Genomic DNA, 13,114 nt, shown 5'->3' on the forward strand with positions numbered 1-13,114 from the left:
TTTCATTAGTTAATGTGATGAACTACACTTGTGGTCACTACACTCTGCTGCTCTGCTGTGAGAACTGACTCGGTTCGGTACATCTAAAACTGACCTTAAAGTCATTGCAAAATGGCTAAGAGTGCAGGTAATTCTGTGAAAAGGTCTTTTTGGATATTTTATTACTATTCTATTGAAAGTCATCTATATAAAAGTGTCACCCTCCACGGAAGAAAGAGAGTCATACGGTTTGGAATGATATTAAGTTGAGTAAACTATTCCTTTGTGTCCAAATATTTGCCCAATATAAGTCATTCTGTCTCTGTTCTTTGCACGTGTAGTTTTATCAGAGAATAGCCTGCACTGTATTCAACTGAACAAATGACTGTAGGACAGGACTTAGTGGATAAACACCTTGTAGTTTCAAAAAATCTAGGGTTACATGGCATTTTCTGTGTGTTCATAAGTTTGCACTTTGGCTCGTCTTTGTTGGATATGTTTACATCGTTTCCTATATACGACTGTGTGTGTGCAGTATCATGTGTAAGTTTACATATGTGTTTGGCTGCATAAATGTACACGTGCACATTTGAATGTGTATGAGTAGTTGTGTGTGTGTGTGTGTGTGTGTGTGTGTGTGTGTGTGTGTGTGTGTGTGTGTGTGTGTGCGGGTTTGGGTGGTTTACAAGGAAATGTTTTTAGGTTACAAACTGGTAATTACAAGGGTATTATGCTGTAAATGTGGTTTATGAGGACATTTCTAGTGTCCCCATAATTCAAATTGCTTAAAAAAACATACTAAATTATGTTTTTTTGAAAATGTAAAAATGCAGAAAGTTTTTTGTGAGGGTTAGGTTTATGTGTAGGGTTAGGGTTAGGGGATAGAATCTATAGTTCATACAGTATAAAAATCATTATGTCTATGGAGAGTCCTCATAATGATAGCTACACCAACATGTGAGTGTGTCCATATGCCAGTGTTTCCTACACCACTGCTGTTCCACTGTTGAATCTACAGCGCTATTGACAGAAGAAATTATATTTACCCCGAGTTGTGAGTTACGCTCTCTGAATCATATGTAATGAGTTAAAAGGGCACGCAGAGGGGTAATCACTGGCACGCCAGCAATGGTGAGAGAGGAGTAGACTATTTCATTTATATAAATTCGTACCTGCATTCCAATCTACATCTTGATGTAATCCTTCCTCATGATCACGCAGCATGTTTCATCAGCTGAATGGGAGGCTAAACAAAAAGTAAAAATTTGACGAGACTGCAGTATACCCAACAGACCAGTGCAGCACGTGCAAGCCATTCACGCATCACGAGCCGGCAGCGCTTCACTTTCCGTTAATTGCATGAGTAAACGCGCCCGCTTTGCTTTGGTCAGGCTGCGTGGATGACAGCCTACATTCCGTGTTTTATTTGTTTCTTTTTGCTTTCAGAACAACACGCCATGTAATAAGGAAAACCCCACTATTAAAACCTGAGGTTTCCAACCCAGCATACAGGTGCACTGTCTTCACAGGTTGCACACTCAACGTACAGCTTGACTAGTAGGCCAGTTCAAAAATGTATGACTCAGTGCTTCAGTGAATACAGCAGAGTGGATACTGAATTAACATCTCACTTACTGAACAGCAAGTCATCCCAACTTTCATGCATGTCCAACTTAATTAATATATACAGTACGTATACGAGTATGTGTGCATGTAAACACGCTCAATGATTTTGATGTGCTTTTTTTTGGCCATTAAGTTTCCTAAAGAGTGTGTCATTAGACTAATTACACATTCCTTCCTTTCCTTGCCACTCGCAAGTTTGAGTGCGTAAAGACAGAGATGTTTTACTGGCTTTTCTGATTTTAGCAGACATAGCGTTTGAGTTGGATCAAAAATGTCAATGTGTCACGATTCAATTTAAAGCTGAATCGATTCAAAGCTGATTCGTTTGCATCATCATTCAAAAATGTTCACAGAAGTCTCTTCGGTGGCATTTTCATGTATTATAATGTTTTAGTAAAAGATATGTAGGTAATATTGCTGTTTATTATTATGTATGCTTATATTGGTGCATATAATGAAAATGTTTAAATATCATTCTTGTTTAAATTTTTAGCATGGAAGTCATGACTTATTAAGTTATTAATAATAAGTCTAGATATTATTTAACTAGATTTTTGCTGTATTTTACTTCTTGCATGAAGTATTTTGAATATACTTGGAAAAAAATATTAAATAGTTTGGTTGAAATAGGCTAATGGTTCCTCTGTTTGACAAAATAAAAAACACCATTTTTGATATACATTATATACATTAATATTGATATCAAAAGTTTTTGGCTTTTAGTACATGGGCGGGATTCCCCCCACTCTAAAAACAGAAATGTGTCGGTAACTCAGGTATGTGTATGACTGCAAGAGTGATCAGTGGAAAGTGAATGAATAAATGATAAGTGCAGCACACAGACGCATCTGCTCTCCGTTGGGTTCTGAAGTGACTCGGGGTGAGGTGAGACAGGCGAGGTTGGAGAATGCCGTTTACTCACAACCAGGAATGTGTTTACCGGAACAAACCAGTCGCCACATCTACTTAAAGAGACCGCACACTGAGACCGTAATTAGCTGTATCTATATCCTCCACTGCTCAGTGAGCAGTTCAGGAAGTCACAGTTGAGCTTTTGCTTTTAGAGGAATTCATACAATCGACCTCACGTTGACTGACGCCACTCACTAAGATGAAAAGGAACTGACACACAAACTCTATGAAGGAAGGTGAAATTTAAATGAGGATGTGGAGCGTTGTTTCATCACCTTAAATCACATGTTGAAACAAATTACAAATCTCTCTTGGTGTTTATAGATCTCAACACCACACAGTTGATGTCAGTGTGTAAAGTGTACTCGCTAAATCTATCATCACTGTTATCATCAGTAAGGCACTTAACAAACAATAATTGTGTAACTGAGGGCTTGTTTTTACACCTGATATTAAAGGAATATTTCATCCTAAAATGAAAATTCTCTCATAATTTACTCACAGTCATGTCATCCCAGATGTGTTAGACTTTCTTCTGCAAATCCAAACAAAGATTTTTAGAAGAATATTTCAGCTCGGTAGGTCCATACAATGCAAGTGAAGGGTGACCGCAGCATTAAAGTAATCCATATAACTCCAGTGGTTTAATCAATGTCTTCTGAAGCAATCCAGTAGGTTTTGGGTCAGAACAGACCAAAATATAACTCCTTTTTCACTGTACATCTTGCCATTGCAGGCTCTTGGCACAATCATGATTTCAAGCTCGATTAAACTTCCTATTGCTTGACGCATGCACAGAGTGCTAGATGGCGCTAGGAAGTGGAATCGAGCTTGAGATCATGATTGCCAAGGAGACTGCTGATGTCATGATTTATAGTGCAAAAGAAGTTATATTTTGGGCTGTTCTCACCTAAAATCGATTGGATTGCTTCAGAAAACATGGATTAAACCATTTGAGTTTTATGGATTATTTTTATGCTGCCTTAATGTGCTTTTGGAGCTTCAAAGTTTTGGTCACCATTCACTTGCACTGTATGGACCTTCAGAGCTGAGATATTCTTCTAAAAATCTTCATTTGCATTCTGCAGAAGAAAGAAAGTCATACAAATCTGGGATGGCATGAGGGTGAGTAAATGATGAGAAAGTTTCCTTTTTTGGGTGATTTATTACTTTAACATCTGTCTCAAATAACCACAGACAGCACTTGCACACACCACTACAGTCCGTTCACTAAGCACCTGATGCATATTGCACTCAAAGCTGGATAATACTTTCTCAAACTCATAAGTGCTAAACTGATTTACTGGTTCAAGATTAAAAGCACACAGCCCTTTTTTCTGTCCACCGGGCAAAAAGTTGTGCTTACAAAATACAAGCTTCAAACATTGAATGCTCTTTAGGATGAAATAAATAATGGATTTACCAAGGTTTGTCAGTTTAGTGACATTAAATCTTTTAAAAATATTATGAGTTTCATTTGAGGCACTTAGTAGCAAGGAAATTGGATATCCACTAGCAGAACTTTATAGTCTGCTTTGTTCACTTAAACTATCTACCCATTTTCTGCTCTTTTTCTGTGTTTTCTTTGAAGTCACTCACAGAAACTGCCACAGCATTATTTAAATGCCCCCCCCCATCTATGTCTAAGCCCCACCCCTAAATGTCACACAATAACACAATAAACTGGGAAAGATCGCTTTACTTGTCAGTCAGACAGCTCTTCCTGTCTAAGTGGGCAGTTCTTTGCCAGTTTAAGCTGCAATATGGCCCAGGCCCATTGCCATAGTCAGTGGTCTGGCTATGCATGACTAGTCTGTGTGATACAAGTGATACAAACACAAGTCATAACTAAATGTAGTTAGAAACCGGTTCCAAAGCATTCCAAAACATGTAAGGTATATAAAATGCAAAAAAACTGACTGGTCGAAAAATCTGTGGCACATGTTAATACCAGATGTAAACACAGTGTTAATTTTTACACATTTTAGGTTGTTTGAGTCATAGTTTTAGTCTTTTGATGAAAATATAGTCAATAATTTGTTGTGTCATATAATTTTAGTCAACAAAAATAACATTTGTCAAAATGTCAAATACGTTTCAGACTGTAACAGACAAAACCTTTATGAAATATTAAAACATTAAGAAACTTTTAGAAACATTTATCAGTTTAAAAATGAATCAAACATAAAAACAACAATATACAACTGTCCTTGTTGTGATAACCTAAGCTCCTAAAATAATAGCATAAATGAATATAATGAAGTATTATCTACTCTTAAAGTTACTGTATTCTGAATTCTTCATGCTTTAAAGAGTGTTATTAAATTTCCGTGTCTTATCCAGTTTAGGATGTTTTATTGCATGTAGAAAGTTTTTTTTTTTTTTTACGGAAACAACGTATTCACAACACAAGTTACACATTCTGACTAGCATGTTCAAGTTCACCTATTTATTTGCTTCATTGTCTGTGCAGATGAAAGTTGCAATATTACATGTATGTTGTGAATTTGGTGATTAATCTCGGATAAATAGGATGCGTTTGAGTGAGGTAATTAACCCGTTTGTAAGTAAAGCCGTTCATTTTGCCAGCATTTGGCTCTTTGTGTTCACACAGCTCAAGTGAGGAAATCCTCAACATACTGGATTATTGGATTATATGAATCAGTTCTTTCTAGATGTTTTGTCTTCTAAAAACAGATGTTTCTCTAGATGTTTCTCCTTCTGTTTGTGCACTGTTAATGTTTTGCAGTATAATTTTTTTCGCATCATATTTATGTCAACAATATGTTTTAATTAAAAGAGTTTAATTATCATCAGAATGCGCCTTTAACATCTTGTTTTCATTATTGCTGACAAAATCAACACATTTTTTGATTAACACTGTGTAAACGGCAATCTGTTTTGGCTATCCACTTGTGATCGGATCACCCAAGATGCATGTTAATACCAGGTGTAAGCAGGGCCTGGTCCAGTAATGCCTAATGCAGACCACTCTCTCAGCTTGAGTTTCTTGTTTGTGGAGGTTTTCAATCATTCACGTCATCTTAGCATGTCAAGTAAAATGCATTCGTAAAGCATCTGAAGCTGGTTATAAATTTTACAGCTCTGTCGCCACTCTGCTGCATTAAGAGTCCCAGATCACTCCCTCCTCACAGGAAGTAATTAAACATGGAATGTTGATGTGGAAGTGACATGAGCTGAGAGTGAGATGCTAAGCATTAGCTGAAAGCTGGGCGTGGTGTGTTCTGTGATGGTACAGCTGATTTACTGCAGTCAACTGCCCATGTGTTTGGCTTCGCATCCTTCCAACAACCTATATTATGCTATATATCATATACTGCTCCCAGAGCAGTGAAAATGCAAAGACTGATGATAATACATATTTGGAGTGTGAATTGTTAGGCACCTTATGATTTGTTTTGATTTGATTTCACAGTCTGATTCCAAAATGATTCTCAATGCATCTCAATTTCTTAGCAGCAGTGTTGGGGAACAAATCTTTTTTTCTGAATTAAGGTGGCTCTTTGCCAAATTCAAGGGTATTCAAAGATTCTGCAAGAAACTCAAACTAAAATATGTTTTTTCTGACCCACCAATAAAAATAGAATAAGCAGGTATAATAACCTAGTATCGGCTTTTGTTCAATGTTAATGAAATTACCATCAGAGCACCCTTTTGTCAATTTTTTTGGTTAGTTGCTTTGTTGAAGACTTGTTCAGCCACTTTGTCCTTGGCTGTTAAACTTATCTGAAGACTCCAGCATATGATTCTTTGCACAGTGTAAATGCACCTATTATGTTATATATGTTATATGTCTCTGCTGATGCTCTCTCCATGCCATTTTTGCAGGATTGCGCAGTGCATCTTTAACTATATCTTTAATTTTTTCCGGTGTACGCATTTTCAAAAAACAAAATTGTTATTTATTAATGTCAAATTCTGATTGTTTTTGTGGATTAATCCAGAATCGTTTGAGAAAGAATGTGATCGACCAGAGAGATTTGCTAGAAAGGATGTTTCTAGTGACCTTCACTTGTGGATGGAAATGAAGTGGTGTTTGGCTGTGTGGTGCAGAATTCCTAATCGAATTAACCTTGCAGCATTTATGTGTCCCACATCGTGACCTGTACTGCTGCTCGTAAAAATGAAAAGGGAGAGAGGCAGAGCCAGGGATATGAATTTTAAAATACCTTTATTTAATCATCCCATCCACAGGCAGGCTAAAATCTGTTCAAAATAGGAAAATGAAATTTCAGCCAACAAAAGCCTTCATAAATAAACCATTCATAGATAGACAATGTCTTCTTCATAAATCTTGCACACTTTTAGTATACCAGACTTGTAAAAAATCTAGGTTGTAGCAAAGAAGATATTTAAGCCATACGGCACAAGAGGACATGCAATATTGTGAATATACTTGTGGCTAAAGGTTGTTGTTGGAATCAGTAGCTGATGGGACGAGTGTTTGCGTCATATGATATTGTGTAATTTATCATGGCTGGAATGTTCTATTGACCAGTCAGTATCGATTTCGGGGGAGGGGGGGGGGGGGGGTTAGACTATCTCTTTCTTTGACCAATAGCAGACAGGGGGCTCATTAAGAAAGCTGTTTTGAAAGCAAAGTTTATTTTTGCTATTCCATTTGGTGGTGCTAGTGGCGCAGAAATGACATACTTCAGCTTTAAGCAGTCCTTATCAGTCCTGTTCGTTAAAAAAGATTCTGTTGAAATCATTGAAAACTTTAGTACATGCGTCCCCTCACCCAGTATAAACTACCAGAGAGCGAGGCACAGGTGTTGTTACGCAAGTATGCATATGGTGCTGCCATAACACATGACATCCCAGTGACAAAGAGGGAGAGCATTTACATATTGCTGTCCATTCCTGAGAGAACCATGCTCAGATAAAGATGGAGCAGCGTAGACAGGATGAGACAAGAAAGGATATCTCAGATGGTACTACTACACTATTCTGATGTGTAGGCTCTAAGTGAAACACTGTTTGTAGCTGCCACACTGTTAAAATCAAATTCTATGAAGCTGAAAGAGAGATTTGAATTTAGTATTTGCACACAGGCTGTTAATGAAGCACGAGGAAGTTAAAAACTATATTTGGCATGACATCAAACCCACTGCCTTTGTGTGAGCACAGAAGCATAACGAACAGAAATGATGCTAATTTCACATGCAAAGGGGGCGTTTCTTATGGAAAGTTGTCATAAAAAATAAAAATATGTCCAAAATGAATCGAGTCCTCATGTCTTTGGCGTTGGGAATCGAAAGTCCACTCCAAAGCTTGGAATTGTCAAATCCGCTCAGGGTAATTGACTCTACTTAGTGGTGTGACATGTTTGGACTGTGTTTATTTCCTTAATCACTAAACTATTACACATTTAGAAGGCTTAAAGCTGCACTACGGAACTTTGTGCGCTCTACCGACATCTGTGGTTGAAACTTAAAATTGCAAGCAATTTGCGGAAGGACACTTTACACGAGTCGTGTTTTGGCACTGCTCTTCTGTGTGGATGAATCTCATGGTTTGAGTTTACCTGGACATCACCTGTGTGTGATCGTGACTGGGAGATATTCAGAGCCGGAGTCATAATGTGCTATTTTCATGTTGATATTATGTTATTCTGTTAAACATTTAAAACCGAAATATTACCTGCTATGATAAAGATAACTGTTATTTACATATTTTGAATTAATGAATTTTGACACTACACTCAAAGCACTTCTACACTGATAACAAACCACCACCAGTTACCAGCATATTTTAATATGATCATTCATGTGTTTTATCTATCATCTATTAAGTAATTAAGTGAATTACTATTAATGTTGTATTGTACTACACTTATCAATTTAAGAGGTGAAACTCGTGATAGGGCTGGTATGAATTCAATGGAAGACTCTTTTATTTTATATTATATTGTACACAGTGGTCAATTTGTAAAAATATTCAAGGGGGATGGTGGTGTCAAAAAATCTACTTTAGAATCTTTGTGTCCAATTTGGTTTGATTATTTTGGAAAAACCTTTATAGCATTTACTACTACTACAAAAAAAATTAAACTTTAAAAATGTCGTGTTGTGTAACCATAAAGTACAAACTATTAAAATACTTTCTTTGCACCTTGAATACATGAGAGTATAAACAACTTCAGCATTCATTTAAAAAAAAGTTTTTTATTTTTATTTTTAATTTTATTTATTTTTTATATCAAGAGTTTTCTCAGGGTTACACCACATGACCTGATCAAAATGTGCATTTTCATAAAAATGTCAAAATAAATATCAGATTTTTTTTTTAAAACTTCATGCTCAGTCTTGAGGGTCTAAATGTGTCCACTCTGTTTTATGTTTTTTGTTAACATTAACAACAAAATTGCTACCTACATGTTGGTCACACCACATGACATGATTTGGTGAAGAAAAGCATTTTATTAAAAAATTTTAAATTAATCATATTTTAAAACACAATTGTTTCTCTGCTTATTTTTTTATTAAGAGATAACAATAAAATATTATTCTGCAAAACCCTGAACATTTCTTTTTTCAAGAATTTCAGCTTTTAATGAGACTTTAATGACACCACATTTTTTACTTAAAGTCCCAGAAAAAATATTAATATGACTTCAAACTCAGAAATTGAAAATATGTTCATCATAGAAAAAGGATATCCAAGTAAACATTTTGTGTGTATTGCATTCTTAAAGTATTTTTAATTTAATAGATCTGGACAAACAAAATGAGTCTCACATCATTGACCCTTACACATGGCCATAATATGCACCTGTTACACTCTGTAATTGTATTTTATGATTAATTTTGTGAAAAGTATTCAAGTCATGAAAAAGGTTTGCTCTAGATTGTTTGCTCACTGTGACGCATGCTATTTTTCTTCTCCATTAACTGAACTATAATGGAAGTTTGGGCTATTTTTATGAAGGATGTTTAAACAGTGGTGCAAAACGTTGTTCTATACACAAAAGCGATTTATGGGCGAAACCCTGAAAATTAAAAAGTTAAAAACATGTAGGCTACATATTGTAAATACACTTGTCATAGCAATATCTTACCTTCTGTTCTCTTCTTTTTAAAGAAAGACAAAATATTTCCTTGTAGGCTATGGCACCTTTTTTGTGGTGGATAGAGAGCTTATGTGTTCATGGATGCCAGATTGCACAACTAAAGCGTAACACCGGCAGAATATTTCCAAACTGTACAAGTGTCCAGATCTGATTGGGGGATTTCACCTCTTGAAATCTGGCAACCCCAAACATGTTGAAATCTAATTCTGATCGGCTAATCGCTGTTATTTAAAGTCTGTTATTTGTCAAACATAGAGAATTACATATTTTACTTGCATGATTAGTTTTAAGTAATAGGCTACATGACACTCTCTAAAGGGGATGGTAAGGGGAGATGGTGGTTTTACAAGGGGGATGGTTGTTGGTATTTCTTGCAACAAGGGGGATGCCATCCCCTCGCATCCCCCCTCAACTCAAGCTCTGATTGTACAGCCTCAGTTGATAATGCAAGTAAAACTGTAATACTACAACAGTACGTCTGCACTGCATACAATAACACTGTAAACTAAAAACATAAAACAAGAATTTAATGATAGGTATGACATATACTTTATTAAACATGAAAATAATATGCAACAAAAAAGTTACAATAATACATTAATTTCTTTAGCAGTAAAGTTATAATAGATAGATGGTCACATCTATCTATTATATAGTCTGGTGGTATTTTACGTTGGATTACACAAATAATCAAGGAAAATGCCAAATTTGGGACAAAAAGTGGCATTCATTTACAACGTTGATATTAAAACATCTGTTCACAACCAGGTGATGGCAGAGGAGGATGAAGTATCAGTGTGTTAGCTCCCCATTTTACATATGTTTAGCCTATATGACAAATGGACAGTCCCACCAGGATTTTGTGACACTTTTTCCTTATTTTTGCAGCCCAAAATGACTGAATTTGCTGCAACTTTGCTAAAAAATTGCAATGCCATTTGCAGCATTTTGTGTTATTTTGCTGCAAAAACTCACAAATAATTATAGTAAACTTGTGACGGATAAGTGCAAATTTCCTGTAATTATTTTAGTGCATAACAACTGAATGTGGCGCTAGCAAGCAAAAAAGTATTAAAACACCCAAAAATACAATACATTTGATGTGAAACCCGAGATATGAATACTATGAGTTCAATGAAAACCCTTCATTATTTCTATCAAAAGTTTCTACCTCAGACAATTCAAGGAAACTTAATTAAGGTTAAAATAGAAGACCTACAAGAAAAAATAAAAACAACGAGGCCGGTTGCGATTATTACTGTCAAAATCACCGATGAGATGAAGGACCCAAATGCAGAGATGGAGGCAAAATAAGTTTTATTCAACAGAAACACAAAATACAAACAAAAACTCTCACGATGGAGAAGAATGATCAACGTAAACTTGGCCACAAGGCACTGAACCAACAGAGACAGAAAAGGACAAGAATCTAACCAGCTGGAGAATCTTCAGGCACAGGAAACCGACAAGACAGGGAACAACAAACACAAACTCACAAAACAAATGAGCCAGGAACACGAGGCAGAGGAGAGTTTAAATAAAGGAGTAAATAAAGGGACACAGGTGTTGCAGATCTGTTAAACTAGCTGTGCAACCAGCGTTTCTATAGCAGCACCTTTGCGAAATGAGAGGGAAAACACTGACAAACACAGACAGTCAGGGGAGGCACAGTCAGGCCAAACTGTGACAATTACCTCACCTGATCGAGAAAATGTGTTTTAACCGTGATTATCTGAGAGAACTGCAATTAGTAAGCACTTGAAATTCTAATCACATTGTATGATCCAATTGAGGGATTTTTAAGCGAATAGAAATGCCAATCATGAACACGTATTAAGAATGTTAAGTCTAATTTTCTGGTGTAACAGTGCATTATGTGAGCACTTCAACGAACTGAGGCAGTCACCAACCCACATCTCGGTTTATTTTGAGCAGCTTCTGAAGAGTGTGCGAAAATGAAACGCTACATCTGATGTACAGGCGCTGTTTAAAAGTGTAGACAAGGCTTTCGAAAATGAACACAACACGTTAAGGTTTCATTTTAACATTCGTGTAATGGCAAATGTTCTTGATTGTTGTGGGTTCATACACACAGGGTTAATAATGACACGCAGTCACAGAGGAGGAGACGAGGAGGTGATGCTTACTCTGTTACTATGGAGATGATACAATGGCTGCTGTGTAGTTAGATAAGTCTCAACTGCTTCAAGCTTTTTTATCACTTGTTTTGCCACTGTCAATATGGAGAAAAGCGATCGGATAACTTCAGATTCACAGTTTATGCAGAAAAATGATGGAAATTATACAAATTTGTTTTGGTTGAATTCTTTCAATTCCAATTTCCTGGAGGGACTGAATGAACTGCACTGAAAAAGCAGGTCTAATATTTCTCTACTTTGTCATGCACTCAACATTTTTATAGTACCTTTTAAAACCTTTCGCATTAAATTTTACACAACTTTTACATTAAAATCATTCTGTTAAACCAAATTACATTTAAATACATGTTATGAAAAATATTTACAGTATGTTTAAATTGTATGAAATAAACCAGAGTACAAGAACCTGGATTTTTAAATAGATAAAATCATCAAACTAAAGAGTATTGTTTGGAGTGTACAAGGTAGTGGACAATTACATACTAAATTAAAACCTCTTTCTAAACAAAACCACTGATTAGTGGTAGCAGGCCATTTCACTGTAGGCAAAATGGTGTTTTTAACATTATTTGTGGTAATTCTTCAGAATACATTTTTTTTTTTCTGGAATCGAAAAGGAATCAAGAAAATTAGTCTGGAATCGACTCTTAAAATTGATTATGAAACCAGGAATCGGAATTACAAACATTTAGGGCTCTCAGTGTCAGTTGATTCAAATATTTAACCGAGATTAATCACAATAATGTTAACACATTCTGATCTTTTTTTTTTTATTATTCACACAGAACAGAATCAAACAGTTATTATGGCGAACTTAATAAATATGTTATCTGCGTTGAAATGTTATGTCTATGTTAGTCATATTTACTGAAATTAATTGCATGCATTAACATGCTAATTTTGATAGCTCTACTAACATAATTGAGCTTCAGGGAAAAAATTTATAATAAGAAATGTATGATATGATATGTTGAGGAGAGGTGTACAATTAGACTTACATTTTTCGCATGGTGGACAACATCTAGGAACCAACAAATCTTTTCATTTGAGCAGATAAGCAACCACCCAGAAGACCCTAGAAATGCTCTAGCAACCAATCAAGAGAGAGAGAGAAGGAAATCTGTGGTGAAGACTGAGGTCTGTTACTGCTATAGATAAAGCCCCCACACTTATGCATTCATAATTCTGAGACACTGAGTGAGTGGGAGATGATGTTGGGGTGGAGAGCTATAGTATGTCCATGATTCACAGTGGTCTTGAGTAGGCTGGCATCTTCCCTAAACACAACCCTCAGACTGTGTGTCAAGCTGACAAAGCCTTTATGCTTTCAGATCATTCTGCCATT

At 36.0% G+C, this 13,114-nt stretch overlaps 1 protein-coding gene across 5 annotated transcripts in view; it reads left to right on the forward strand.

The window, feature by feature from the left end:
* The window catches only part of osbpl3b (oxysterol binding protein-like 3b), a 121,201-nt gene that overhangs the window by 34,640 nt on the left and 73,447 nt on the right, over window positions 1-13,114 (forward strand). The gene's annotated exons all lie outside the window — the stretch shown is intronic.

This window comes from Myxocyprinus asiaticus, chromosome 15 (assembly GCF_019703515.2).
Source record: "Myxocyprinus asiaticus isolate MX2 ecotype Aquarium Trade chromosome 15, UBuf_Myxa_2, whole genome shotgun sequence".
Lineage (NCBI taxonomy): Eukaryota > Metazoa > Chordata > Actinopteri > Cypriniformes > Catostomidae > Myxocyprinus > Myxocyprinus asiaticus.